Here is a 14,953-nt window from a genome sequence, read left to right as displayed (position 1 = left end):
ATTGGTTGGTTGGCGAGGGCTTGGTTAGTTTTCGATATTGTTTAATTGGTTCAACTAGGTTTGGCCAGACTCAGTTTTGTGGGATTTCATTGAATGGTTTGATTAACCTTAACAATAATCGAACTTTAACCACATGGGTTTATCTATGTTGAGTTGGTTTCATTTGTATCTGGATCGGTTAATTTGAAAGTGTGTCATCAAAAATTGTCTGCATCTAATTTCAGCTTTGTTGTCTTTAATTTGCTTTGTCTTTATAAGTTACGTTTGTTTGGAAAATCTTGGGTTGTTTTAAGTTGATTTCAGCTACGTTTATCATAGATTGTCTTCATTAGTTAATGTCTCGATAGGTTTGGCTGGATTTGTTAAATAATGTGGAAAACATCTTATAGGCTTCCGTTATAAGTCTGAGTAAATGGATTAATCTTATCTAGATATGGTGGGTTCGTCTAAGGTAGAATACTGACTTTAGAGTTGTAATACGCTTGATTCTTATCGGTTGAGTTGGCTATCCCAGGTTTTTGCTTTGAGTTGTTTAGTTTGTTTAAACAGTGGGATTGTTTGGATTGATCATTGTTTTTTGGATTTCGTTTGATTTGATTTGGACCGGTTTCATTTTGTAAAGGAGTTGATTCGATTTCTCATTTTCTCTAAATATGATGGGTTTGTTTAATTTATATTATCGTGATTAGTGTTGTGATAAGCCCTGTTTCTATAGGTTAAATTGATTCTGTCAAGATTTCCCTTGGAATTCTTATAGACCGTTTAGAAAGTATTGTATAGACTGATCCAGGTTAACTGGTTTGTTTGAGTAGGTCTGGTTTTCCTTTTTTAAGCGGATTGAGTTTTCTTCCTAATTTATCAAGGTATGTTGGATTCGGATAAGTTGGTAAAGAGAGTTTAGTGTTCTAATAAGGATTGTTAGTGGGTATAGATTAGTTTGACGATTGGTGGTTGGCGAGGGCTTGGTTAGTTTTCGATAATGTTTAATTGGATATACTTAGGTTTGGCCATACTTAGTTTTGGGGGGATTTCGTTGAATGGTTTGATTAACCTTGGCATTCTTTAGTTAATGTTTCGATAGCTTTGGTTGGATTTGTTAAATAATTTTGATAGCTTCTTACTAGGCATCTGCTATATGTCTGAGAAAATGCATTTATCTTATCTAGATATGATGGATTCGTCTATGGTAGAGTATTGACTTTAGAGTTGTAATACGCTTCTTATTGTCGGTTGAGTTGACTATGTCGGGTTTCTGCTTTAAGATTATATATTTTTGTAAATTATTAATTGATATTTTAATTTACATTTTATAATGACATTTTTTGTTTACAAAAATAAAAAAAGAAAATATTATTTACCAAAAATTTGAGAATTAAATTTTTAATTGAACTTTTTTATTAATGTTAAAATTAAAAAAAATAAATATAAAATGATTAATATAATAGTTGCATATGTTTTTTTGCCTTGGACTTTAATAGAAAATAAAATAATAAGAGTTGTGTATGTATTAATTTGTAAAAAAACTATATAATATATGTCTTGGACTCTTGATTAATGTATGTATTATCAGTAAAGTTGTATGATATTTATACATCCTAGTATAATAATTGTAATGTATTTTTTCATATATACCATAAAAACATACATTTCCTATGTATTTATACAATATTTGGGATTGACATTAGATTTACTGATGTTAATAATACTTACGGAATTTGTATGCATTTTCCTAACGTATCCAAATGTTTCCATATTTTCATTTGTATACATGTATTTATACACTATTTGTGATTATTTTGACATTAGATTTAGTGATGTTAATATACTTATGGAATTTGTATGCATTTTTCGAATATATCCAAGACATTTTTTGCATAAAATGACCGCTCTCAAGCACAAAACCATGTTCTCGTGATTGTCAACCTCAAATTTACCATTACACCATTCAATGGTCCTCAATAACAAAGGTGTATTAAAAGTATGCATAACAATAAATATATGGAAGCAAAATAGCTACTTTAAACATTTAAAACTCCGAGGTGAACAATACAATTGGAAAATAGTAAAGAAAGAGACCAAACGATAGAGGGGGATGTTTGGGAAAAAAACCATAAATATAGTACAGATGATCAATCAAAAACAGCTTATAGTTCAATCAGCATCGAAACAATTGCTAGAGATGAGGAATATCAAATTCCTCAATCTAAACGAGGAAAACAGAGTTCTTAAAATCATGTGTATTACTAGAGAGGAAAACCTGCCTCAGACAACCTTCGGTGAGGCTCGAGGGTCTAGCTACAGCCATGGGGACTGCTAGAACGGTGAAGGATGTTTCCCCTTATGGGTTCGTTAAGGCTCATGCGGCTCATCTGAAGCGATCGGGGAAGATGGAGCTTCCTCACTGGACTGATATTGTGAAGACCGCCACATTCAAGGAGCTTGCACCATATGGCCCAGATTGGTACTACACCAGAGCCGCTTCCATGGCCCGGAAAATCTACTTAAGACAGGGCATTGGTGTTGGGGTTTTAGAAAGATTTATGGTGGCAGTAAGAGGAATGGCAGTCGTCCTCCACACTTCTGCAAGAGCAGTGGTTCTATTGCCCGACACATTCTTCAGCAGTTACAGAAGATTAACATCGTTGATATTGATCCCAAGGGTGGAAGGAGAATCACCTCAAGCGGGCAGAGGGACCTGGACCAAGTTGCTGGAAGAATAGTGGTTGCTCACTGAGTCATTACATATTCTGTTTTCTGAAGGTCCTGTAGGGCTTTCTTTTAATTTTGATGTAGCCAATAGTATTGTTAGGTGTTTTCCTTCTCTGATGCTTAGTCATTAAAAGATGGAATTTGATTTACTTTAGTTATTAAAAAAAAATCATGTGTATAGTAGGATACTTCCATTGCAGGTGTCTGCACTTAATAGTCCATTTTTACCACCTAAAACAGTGCAGCTACGGAAAAATGCTTTTTTTATTGCTATGGTTGAATGCATTTGATTAACCAGCAATTTTTCCCAAAGTTAACAACAGCCAAACAAAAATATTCAGTGAACAAGCTCTAGCTATACCTACCACTGATCAGAGAGAGTGGGCCTCATAAAAGCATAATAATGTCCACCATGCACCCCACCACTGTGAACCAAAACACTGCAAACAAACAAAAGTAAGAACCTGAACATAACAAAATAAAAAATTGACATAAACACAAATATATATTCCTCTCTTAGTCAAAGGTATCATACTTCACCAACCCATCCCAACTTAAATTATATAAATTACTCCTCTGAGAACCAGTATTGTAGGGGAAGCATCATGAAGGTACCTGTGGAGCGTGTAAAGGTTGCAAACTCTTCGATTGGCTTCAGGTGACAGGTATTTTCCATTCTCTCTATCGAGGTCTAGTTCCAGAGGGAACTCATAACGGTCATTTATCTAAACCAAACAAAGCAATTCCGGGAATTAAACCTATTCTCAACAGAATCATATACTACTACAAAAAGTATAATTGTGAAAGTGCTTTTGCTTAAGGGAAAAATCATCTTACATCCCAAACTACAAAGAAAGGAATGATATAATCAGAGAAAACGAAAGAAAAATAAAACCTGTCACTAAATACAAGTAGAAATCAAATACAAAACAGAGATAACAAGTAGAAATTGATTAAAAAGACATTTCAAGAGATTGTGTAATTTATCTCACCAGGAAAGATGATGAAAACAGTTGTAGCATTCAAAGCAGAAATACAGAAAACAGAGAGAAAACAAACATCTTTTGGGTAAAAAGATTGCAGAAAATCAAGTTTTGGGCTTTCCTGTTATTTCTATCACAGAGCAGCCACCATTCTATGGACTCATAAGCATCCATGACACTGTAAGATCAAAGTTAAGGTAACTTTCTAAGTCAAGTAAAAGAGGAACTTAGATTCTATTCAAGTTTCTAGCAATGTGATTCCTTTAGGCAGCCAACTCCCCAGAATTTTAACTATATTATATTCTATTAGGAAAAAATCTTTCTTCATCAAAAACAAAAAAAAAAAAATTAATTAAATGCAACAACAACAGAAAGATCAAAGGCGGAAGCCATAGTTCTAGGTGTAGACCTCAAAGAGGCAACCTTCTCCTACAAGAAGTTGAATTCTGGCCGCCTTGTAGATGGATCACCTTTACAGTGAAAAAGCACCTAGGTGTTAGCAAGATGCATTTTTTTTTTTTTGATAATTATGTTAGCAAGATGCATTGGCTACACTAATTTCAAGGAACTAAGATTAAATCACATCGCCTTTTTATCTTTCAATAAAGTTCTCTTTCAGTTTTCATCACAAGAACTGAGATTAAATCTAAAAAAGAACATCTGATGCACATGTACACGTTTTTGTATATAAAGCATAGACATGCATGTGCACGCCCATAAGTCCAAACTTCTAGAAAATAGTGAAGAATATTATGGGATAGCAACTACGAAAAGAATTGTTAAAAAATATAATCAGAGATAGCAAAATCTCCTTCAACCAACACTCAGGTGCAGGGCAAGTCAATACTTATTTCAAACCAAAAATAAATCTCTACAAAATCAAGACACAATATGTGTATTAATCAATTTCATCCATAAGAGAAAAACCTGCAGGTTCAAGATAAACATCCACCTCTTGACAGTCATCAATCTAGAAAATAGATAAGGGAATACCTCCTTCTTGTAAGCAAAACCTTAATACTCTTGGTCATCTCGGACACAAGGAACCAGTATATATCAAATAAGCGTGAAAATGAAAGAGAAAGGAGAAATTACTTTGAAGTTAGTAGATGTAAAAACAAAACAGGGAAAATCTAGACCAGAAAAAGGAAGAAAGAAAAGAAACACAAAAGGACAAGCCAATATGGACAAATGCAATGGAAAGGCAAATAGGTCAAGAGTGGGTGGAAGGAACTGTATAAATCATACAGCAGAAATGAAAAATAAGAAATAGGTAACACCTATGGTACACCTAATTTAGGCAAACAAATTGGCTACTTAAAAAAAGATTAGAGGGTTAGGCAATGAGAGGAAAAATAAAGGAAAGAAAAGGCTCCTTAAGAGGTAACACCTCTTAAGCCTCCTTAAGAGGAAAAATAAAGGAAAATAAAAGAAAATAAAGGAAAGAAATAGGTAACACCTCTTAAGCCTCCTTAAGAGGGGGTGAGGAGGAAGAAGAGGAAGGGGGGATCTCATTTTCTTTATTTTTAATGAAAATGTTTTATATTAAGAAGAATAAAGATGCATAGCACTAGTTGAAGGGGGGGTTCTTGTCGAAATTGGGCTGCATTGAAAAGGGGGGCGGGGCCTAGGGGGCGAAGCCCCCCCCAGCCAAAGGGGTCGAGGGCGGACCACTTTCTTTCCTCTTATCTTTTCTTCCCTTCCCTTCACTTTTTCTATTTTTTTCTTCTCTTTCTTTCTTTTTCTTTCCCTTCCCTTCCCTTTCACACCCCAACCAAAGGGGCCGAGGGCGAACCACTTTCTTTCCTCTTTTCTTTTCTTCCCTTCCCTTTCCTTTTCTCCTTCTTTCTTTTCTTTTCCTTTTCCTTTTCCTTTCCCTTTTTTTTCTTTTTTCCTTTTTTTTCTTTCTTTTTATATGAGGTGTGCATGAGGCATATGGCTCAGAGGTGTCAGCACCTCTGGCATACACCTCAGGGCGTTTTGGGAGCGCCTCGCCTAGAGGCGCACCCCATGCCTTTTAAAACACCGGTTTAAATTATAAGCATAATAACTAAATACAGAAATTACCTACTGAAACATCAAACCTAAGGTTAACTCATCAGAACATAACAATAAGCCAAATAACGCACATTTAGGTTCAGCTGAGCTTCATCTGTGGACCTAGGCAACCCTTTTTTTTATCAGCAACACAAATTGATTCATTAATTTTATAATAAAGAAATACAACAACAAATTGTGGGCAGAGACAACAAGCCCAAGAAGAACTCTCCCAATATTTACAAACAGCCCAAAACACAGATTGTCTCTGAATTCCTTGTTTAGCTAAACCATCAGCCATACTGTTTGCAGATCTCCTAATCCACTTATTTGGATCATCATGTCTTTAGATATCTATTTGACGTGCCTGAACTCATTCCTTAGCTGCCATATTACTCCTTCCCCTTTTTCAGCCAACCCACAACTATTTTCCAATCACCTTCAATAATCAGCCTATCAATCCCCATTTCTTTAGCTTTCTCTACTCCATACACTGTTGCCATCAGTTCTGATCTTACCACATCTCCATGTTGAATAGGACCTGAATACATGGCTAGAATGTTTCCATCTTCTTCCCCGATTACCCCACCAATACCTAATTGTCCAGGATTACCCATGCAGCTACCATCAAAGTTCAATTTCTTCCATCCAGCAAATGGAGGTGACCAGGCCTCATGTACTTTTTGTCTTCGAGAAGAAGAGTAAACTATTAGTCCCCACGAGCTGAAGAAATCTTCAACCTTAAAGTCAGCAAAGAGAATTAAAGTTTTCATCCAATGTGCCACCGCCTAGTGCATCTCCCCATTATCCTGCCTCTTCTTTTAGAGCAACTAAAAATATGAGAGCTAAACAATCTTTCCAAACTATCAGGGGAAAGCCATCTGCAAACCAAAAAGAGATGAAAACCACTCCCAAATAAAGATAGCAAAAGGATAGGATATTAATAGATGAAAAGCAGACCATACAACTTACATAAGAAGCACCAACTTGGGGACCAACAGTAATTTGGTCTTTTCCTCTAAAACAAATCATATGTGTTAGTGGAGCCATGATACACTGCCCAACAGAAAGCATCGACTCCTGGAGGAATAGGCTGAGACCAAATCTCCTTAACAGGGAAAGGAGAAAGAGAGGTGGCTACAAGAGAGTTCAGAAAAGACTTGCAAGAAAATGCCCATGTTTGATTAAGGGCCCACACTCTAGAATCTGAACCACCATCCCCCAAGACCACTGAATTCAACAGGCTAAGCAAAGCAAAAACTCTAGATATTTAAGATTATCTAAGGTTTCTAGTAAAAAACGGATTCCAATTCAAGCCTGATTAGGATGAGGATGAGCTGATAAAATCACACACAAGTTTTCCTTTAAATCTAGAGAGATCAAAGAGAGAATGAAAGACGGAAACCCCCGACCCAGATATCCTCCCAAAACCTAATTCTCTGACCCAAAGACAAGTCATACCTTATGTGAGTGAGGAACACAGGAAGAATGTTGTGGATAGCCTTCCAAGGAGCAGCCAAAGTAGCCCGCATCCCACCCATTGTTAAACCTAATTCTCTGACCCAAAGACAAGTAACACCTTATGTGAGTGAGGAACACAGAAAGAATGTTGTGGATAGCCTTCCAAGGAGCAGCCAAAGTAGCTCTATGCAAGCAACCTGCATCCCACCCATTGTTTGGCAGCCCATGGACTTCTCATTTTCTTTAGGGAAACTCCTGAGCCATTTATTCAACAAAGCCATATATTTCAACTTCACATTTCCAATGCCCAGTCCCCCTTCCTCCTTCAACTACACCACCTTGTCCCATCTAACCAAGTGATCTTTCTTCCCTTCCCCATGTTCCCAAATGAAATCTCTCATAATCTTTTCAGTCCTTACCACTGCTTGGGGCATCCTAAAAACTGACCTGTAGTACACAAGAGATTTGCTAGGGTGGAGTTGATCAATGTAATTCCCCCTCCCAACGAAATATAATTCCCTTTGCAGTTTGCTAGCCTTCTCTCAAACCTTTCCACTACTAGGCATAGTTTTCAAGGCATCTAGGCAATTCTAGGCGACACTGGGGCGCCTAGTTGCCTAGGCGATAAAAATTTTATAATATAAAAAACTGACTTTTGGCTAGTTTCCTAGTTGTAAATACCATTCAGCATGTATGTTAATTGAAAAAATAGCAATTGTCTTTATTAAGAATATTTAAATTTCAAAAATTACAGTGGCATTATTAAAAATTAAATTTACGATATAAAATAAATATTTTAGACTAAAAAATATGGAAATTTCCCACTTTCTCGTATTAAAAAAATTATATTTAAAATATAAAATAATATATATATATATATATCTATGGTCAAGTCGTTCGATTTTGGTCAGTTTACAAATGGCCAAAGCAAAATTGATCCAACCTCGTCGGGTTGGGAGATTATTGAACTAAAATCGACCAGAAATACTATAAAACTGACCAGCTCGGGTCAAGTTGATTGGGTTGGTCGGTTTCATTAGTTCGAGGAACAACCCTAGCTAAAATTAATTATTATTACTTTTTGTATTGTAAAAAATTCATTAAAAGTACTATATAAAATATAAATAATTATTAACTATTTAAAAAGTTAAAAATATAAAATAGTTCTATACTTTTATGTGCTTCTATTGTTTAGCTTTCGCTTAACAAATCATGTGCGTCGCACGGGTCCTAGCTAGTAGAATAATAAACGAACAAACTCTGTGTAGGGCACGAAGGGAAACAAATGGATGTTTGAAATGCCACCAATAAATAATCTAAACAAATTAAAATTCAATGGTTGCAGCTTTGGCAACCAGGGAGCTTCATGAATGGAAGGAGTTTTCAGAAACAATGGTGTCACCATCTTGACCATGTATTCTTGTACAATCAGGAATAGTCACTCACATAGTTGTCAAGGCATGGCCTAGGCGACTAGGCACCCTTGGCTGGGCGCCTCGCCCAAATGCCTTGACTTTTAGCAATTAGGTGCCCTTCTAGGCAACTAGGCGCCCGCGTAGGCGACTAAGCGCCCGCCTAGGCAACAAAAATGACAAGACGGACGCCTTTTATAATATCATTTATATTGCTGTATCTTATTAATGTATGTGTTAATACATTTCATTATATGCTATATACATCAATTATACTTTGTTTTAATGTTTTACTATTGAAATTTAAAAGATCAAAGGGTTTTGAGAAGAGAAAAAGAAAAGAAGGAAAAAGAAAGAAAGAGGAAAGAAAAAATAGAATAATAAAGTTATTTTTTCTATTCTCTCTCTAATTAAATAAAACAGAAACTCCATCCTTGTTTTTTTTCTATTTTACTTTCCATCTTGAATATTTATCATATAAAGTTGATAACCATCTTTAGCTGCTAATTAATATGAATTTTCTCTATTAAATACTTATTATAGTAGTATTATTTTTCAAAATAATGAAATTAATATATGTAAAAGATTTTTATCTTTTAGATGTGATGATTTACCCCATTTTTAGAGGAAATTTAATGTTCTTAATAATGAGAATTGCTATTTTTTCAATTAACATACATGCTGAATGGTATATAAAACTAGGAAACTAGCCAAAAGTCGGATTTTTATATTATAAAATTTTTATTGCCTAGGCGACTAGGCGCCCCAGTGTCGCCCAGAATCGCCTAGACGCCTTGGAAACTATGGTCACTCAAAAAGAGTGGAGCTGTTGGCAGTCCTACATGCACTAAGGTTAAGTAAAAGATTTAATGATAGAGATGTGGTGGAACCGTGGAAGGCAACAGTCGACTTATATTGGAATTGCTCACAAATTAAACAAGTTGTGTACGTGGAAATACAGGCATTAGGCATATAATGAGAGAACCACATGCTTTAGCTTTGAAAACAAGAACAACTTTCTCTTGCATTAAAAAGGTCTGCTAACAGTTGTCAAATGTATTGGCCAGGCAAGGGCCAATAGGAAGTGGATTGTTTAGGGGAGTCATCGCTTAAACAGCAATTGGCATATGTAAACAAAATGAAGAGAGGAAGAAGCAAGAGATAGCCAAATGTAAAAGGGTGCCATTGCACATTGCAATTTGTACTACATTCTTTTTGAACATTAATAAACCCCATTTCAGTTACTGATTTAAAAAATAGAAGGAATTTTGAAGGATGTTCCAATCACTCCCAAAAAATTTGCAGAGACATATTGATTCACTTGGCAATGAGATTGTTGGACAAGATGCAGATGAACATCAAAAGCAACCAGGATGAGATCATTAGACACTAAGATTGACAACTTTCTACATATTAGTTTCCCTTACATGCATATGATAAGGAAACACCTTGTAGTGTAATAGTAAAAAAGGGCATCCCAGAAAACGAGGCTCCCGCCAATGCAGGATCTAGGGAGGGACAGATGTATGTAGCCCTACTCCTGTACATACAGAGCCATTTCCAAGATTTGAACCCTGGTCACCCAGGTCACAATGGAGCAACTAACCGTTGCACCAAGGCCCACCCTCACATCTAGTATAATAGTAAAGCTGTTATATCATTGTATGTTCATGAAACCTATTATTTCCTATTAAAACCAAAACAAATAAAAAATCAAAACTAATATATTCACCAAAAGTGGAAAAATAGTTAGAATACACAAAAAAAAAAAATTAAACAAATAATGGTTCAAGTAATATCACTAACCTTGACCATAGTATCTCGCATGAAATCATATTCAAATTGTTTCAGCTGAAGTTGAAGGACAGGAGGAAAATCAATGAAAAGGACCCCCTTTCTAGGATCCTGAAAGAATCAAATAGTAGTAGTCCCTTTAATAAACATCTTCAAGCAGCATACTTAATCCAATCCAAATGAAAAGAAAAGATAAATAAAAAGATGCTAAATGTCATAATTTTTTGTTCAATTACCAGAATTAAGCATTAAACTAAATCAGTTCACATGGCTAAAAGCTAAAAAATTTTATTATTATTTTTAATAAATAACAAGTTATTCAAACAAATCACTGCATCGAAAAATGTGCATCATTAAAAAACACTAAACACTCCCCAACATGTCCATCATTAAAAAACTCAGACAGAAAAAAAAAGTTTCAACTATTTGAATCACTTTATGTGAAAAAAAAAATGTGCATCATGCATGTCAGTATTTTAAACCATGGTCATTGGAGAAGAATGAAACAAGAGATATAGTTTTAAAATCTGTAACAGCTAATAATATGACAATACTAAAGACATTTTAAAAAGAATGAACATTTAACAACATTTTTTTGATAAATGAACATTTAATAACATTTTTTAATAATAAGAAGAATAAAATAAGGCTTTCATTAAATATAAAAAAGGTTACAATTTCACATGAATGAACACTAAATAGCATTTAAAAGTGGGTCAAACTCAAGTCAAATAGATTTTTCCTTACTACAAGACTAAAATAAATCAGGTGTAAAGACTTGTTATTCCAAAAGGAAAGATACCAAATGGAAGAAAAATAGAAAAGAAAATAGATGCCCAAGAAATGTTTTAAGGACTCACAATTTAAGGGCCCATAATTTGAAAAGGCTAGAAGAACATGGATTGTAGTAGTAACTAGTAAGAAATGATTTAAGGGCTCATAATTTAACAACATGTATGAAACTGAAGAAAATGGAATAATGAAACAGGATTCATGTAGCCAACCCCATATGGTTGAAACTTGAAACAAGGCTTAGATAATGATGACTACAACAACTATAACAATGTTCTCCCTTTATCCTCTTGTTCAATTTCTGCAACAAAGGAAAACTATTTCATTTGAAACTATTTCTATCTTTCAAATCAGAGTAATCCACTCAAAGAAGGCAAAGCACAAGGGAGGAATACCATGATCTAATGAGAATGGAAAGAGCTTATTAATAAACTGTATAGTTGGTGCAATGGCAAAACAAGGGGCAAATGGGATTCAATTATTTTGCAGTCAATTGTCTGAATGTTGAATGTAATGAGAAAAGGAAAGGACTAGGTGGCAAATACTAGTCTAAAGCTAAGGAATATATGGCATGTATTATATGTGACATTTTTTGTTTCATGTTTAATAAAATTTAACAGTTACCCATCAAATGAATAAGATAAATTAATATGCTATCAATGGTATGTTAGCATTTAACGTACCATTTGCTTGGGGAAAAAATAAAATGCTGCATTTTGGAAGGGATGGGAAAAAGGTCATCAAAAATAAAAAACAACTAATTGCCTTAAGATTTATCAAAAAAACAACTAATTGCCTTAAGCCACTTTTTATTCAAGTATTTAGACACAGAAGTTCTATAAGCTTTTCACATAAATTGTTATCCAGCCTTTATACCTGTAGCCCATGTTGCTCAGCATGATACTTGTTATCACCTTCAAGACGTTCAACTTCTACATACTTATCAAAAGAAGCATAAACATCTTTACAGCCTTTGACATCAAGCTGAAGATCTGTCATTTATACATGGGCACTTCAGCACCACAGGAGATTGACAAGGGCAATAAAATCCATTCTACAATTCAGATTGAAATTAAAACAAAAATACCATAAAATGACTCCTTCCTTGTAGACTTGTAATCTACATTGATGCATTCAATGTAGTTCATATGGTGCCCTTCAAATAATTGCTGTATTGTACCCTCTACAACAGTCCCCTGAACACCCAAACAAAAAATCAAAATCAACATAGTCCTGGCAATGAGATGAAACTTTCTAAAAAAAAGATTATGTTCACCAAAAAACACCTTCATTTTGTCTTCAAGCTTTTCACACAAAACCCTATTAAGTTCCTGCACATCATGCTGCATGAAAGAATCATATGTGTCCCATCCAAAAGACTTGGTAAGCTCTTCTGTTGCAACACTGTTGTCACTGTACTGGAGCTTGTAGAATAAGCTCTGCAGAGCCAGAGGGATGCTTCCCGATGGCATATCATTCTCAGTTGTTGGCATGTGGTATACAGCCTGATATATAAATTCCAGACAAAAAAAAAAGGTTTTCTTCTTCATAAGATGAGAAGTTACCCTGAACATAAAGAGAATTTCTGCATGTATACTAAGTTTCTAACCTTTCTGAAGTAAGGAATATGGTACAGAGTCTGGAGCAGAGAATTCATGTAACGGGTTGCTCCTTGGTTCTTAAGTCCAACATAACCCGTTTCCTTTTTTGAATCATATGTCCAATAATCCACAACCCTACGGACTGCAACCTCAGCTTCAACTATACATGTATCATTCACAAGATACCCTCTACTTGGGTCATATAGCTCACTGAGAGGCATGAATAATGTGAAACCTCAATCACTCTCACGTGCATTGAACTGGTGTTGTGTGTCTGCACAATGCAAGTTAATTGAATTATACTCAAGCCCCACGTGTTTCTTATTATTGAAAATAATGGAATTTGAGCCAATAACAATTTACATAGTTCCAAGTAGAAGGAGCTGTGGTTTCCTTTCCAAGGGAAGTTGACAGAAGAGTTGTAACCATAAAAAACACCTCCAATATAAAAAGGAAAACCCTTTTCAAGAGGATTATATACCAAAGCCATGACATAATGGTATAACACATATTTTATCAGTAATGCAATAAATGAAAGAAAACAGCTGGTATTTATTATGATAGTACCAACTGAAATCCACATTAGATTATATGCAATCAACATTACCAATTTAAATAATAATAATAATAATAATAATAACAACAACAACAACGAATGCTCACAAAATTCACGTATAAAAATCAAGTAGTGACCACAACTATGCTCATGTATGTAACTAAGGAAAAAAAATAAGGATTTTAACATAGAAATCTATCCAACAGCATGCAAATATCAAGATGGGAAAAAATCGTACCTTTTCTAACAGTATACTTGTTGTTATTTGATTTATCACGGCCAAGCTGAACTGGGCATATCTACTCCACCCATAAGGCAAGCTTGCAGAATCCGCAACATCTAGGTACATAGATAAATGGTCCACGTTGTTTCCCTTCGGAAAAATAAGCACCCGCCTGCCCAAAGCAATGCAAGGGCTCAAACTTGATCAACACTAACAGGATCAACTACCCTCAAGTATCGAAAGAAATCTGATAGAGATGGGAGACCCGCTTACCATTTATAACCGCCAACAATGAAAATTTCGGAATAGTGTTTCTTGGTGTTCAGCCTAGAAAAATTTTCGATTGTCCACGTAAATCTCGATGAGGGAGGATCCTCCACTGGCTGACTCTCCACCGTACTAGCAGTTTCTGCTTGTGCTACTACTAATAGGTAGAAGAGAAATTCAAAAATCAAAACCCTAATATCATTTCCCATCATTTACATGATACCAAACACTGCAACTCGTGTGCAATAAAGACCTAAGTTTGGATTACCTCCACCAAATCGAACTGACCGCGCACCAGAGATTCAAAACTCGAACAACAAAATTGGCAAAACAGATTGATTTATAGACAGAAACATTACCTTCCATTGGCTGCGGAACATCTGCAAAATCCGAATGGGGAACCAACATCTCGTCGTCCTCTTGCTGCAAAAAAGAAGCACGAATCAAAGCTCGGATCCAGTAAAACCCACCCTCGATTGAATCAAAACCCTAGAAATCGAACAACATCGCAATGGAATTCCGAAATTGCGGTCAATTCAGACCCTACAAATCGAACCCAAACCCTAGACCACCAAAACCGATAGAAATAGCATAAACCAAACTAGCCCCCTGGAGAAAACAGCGAAGCACCGAAAATAATCAATTTTCCGATAAATAGATAGACAGCTAGAGAGAGAGAGAGATTTCGTGTTATACATATATCGGTGGGGGAGTCATCAAAGTCATGGATGAAGATAGGAGAGTCGTCCAATCGACGAATCTGCGAACAGCAGAGAACAATGAACTGCAACCGAACGAACAATAGGGAGAAAGGAGAACGGGGCTTTCTGCAACGAGACACCACCGAAAAACTGGTCTAGGAAAAAGGCTATGGGTTTTATTTCGAGGAGGGGTAGTTTGGGCATTTCTTGACAATTAAACTCAGAGAAGGTCTATTGCACATGCTAATACTTCACTACTTCCCATTCATACCAGGAGCAGATCTCATAGACTACCCAACAGACGGTCTACCGTCTTCGGAACTATCCACGTTAAGGTGGGGACTGAGGAAGCCCACACTACTCGATCGAAGGTCTTCACTCTTCAAAGATACCGGTTCGGTTCGATTTGATCGGCCC

The 14,953-nt window shown here is 35.6% G+C and overlaps 2 pseudogenes across 1 annotated transcript in view; one reads left to right on the top strand and one right to left on the bottom strand.

Annotated features, from left to right (window-relative positions):
* LOC104587665 (ubiquitin C-terminal hydrolase 12-like) overlaps positions 1–14,726 on the bottom strand; it is a 46,204-nt pseudogene extending 31,478 nt beyond the window's left edge. The window contains exons 1-11 of the transcript XR_016076209.1: positions 14,532–14,726; positions 14,195–14,258; positions 13,842–13,992; positions 13,584–13,740; positions 12,798–13,063; positions 12,475–12,693; positions 12,276–12,384; positions 12,065–12,180; positions 10,409–10,507; positions 3,325–3,434; positions 3,075–3,149 (exon numbers count right to left, since the gene is read on the bottom strand). The product of XR_016076209.1 is annotated as a ubiquitin C-terminal hydrolase 12-like (transcript). The remainder of the gene's footprint in view (positions 1–3,074; positions 3,150–3,324; positions 3,435–10,408; positions 10,508–12,064; positions 12,181–12,275; positions 12,385–12,474; positions 12,694–12,797; positions 13,064–13,583; positions 13,741–13,841; positions 13,993–14,194; positions 14,259–14,531) is intronic.
* Positions 1,946–3,071, top strand: LOC148791696 (small ribosomal subunit protein eS19x pseudogene; annotated as a pseudogene).
* Positions 14,727–14,953: the final 227 nt, after the last annotated feature.

The sequence above is a fragment of the Nelumbo nucifera genome, chromosome 5 (genome assembly GCF_055504915.1).
Source record: "Nelumbo nucifera cultivar China Antique chromosome 5, China Antique-T2T, whole genome shotgun sequence".
Lineage (NCBI taxonomy): Eukaryota > Viridiplantae > Streptophyta > Magnoliopsida > Proteales > Nelumbonaceae > Nelumbo > Nelumbo nucifera.
Note: the sequence above shows the minus strand (reverse complement) of the source record. Positions and strands in the feature narration are given on the sequence as shown.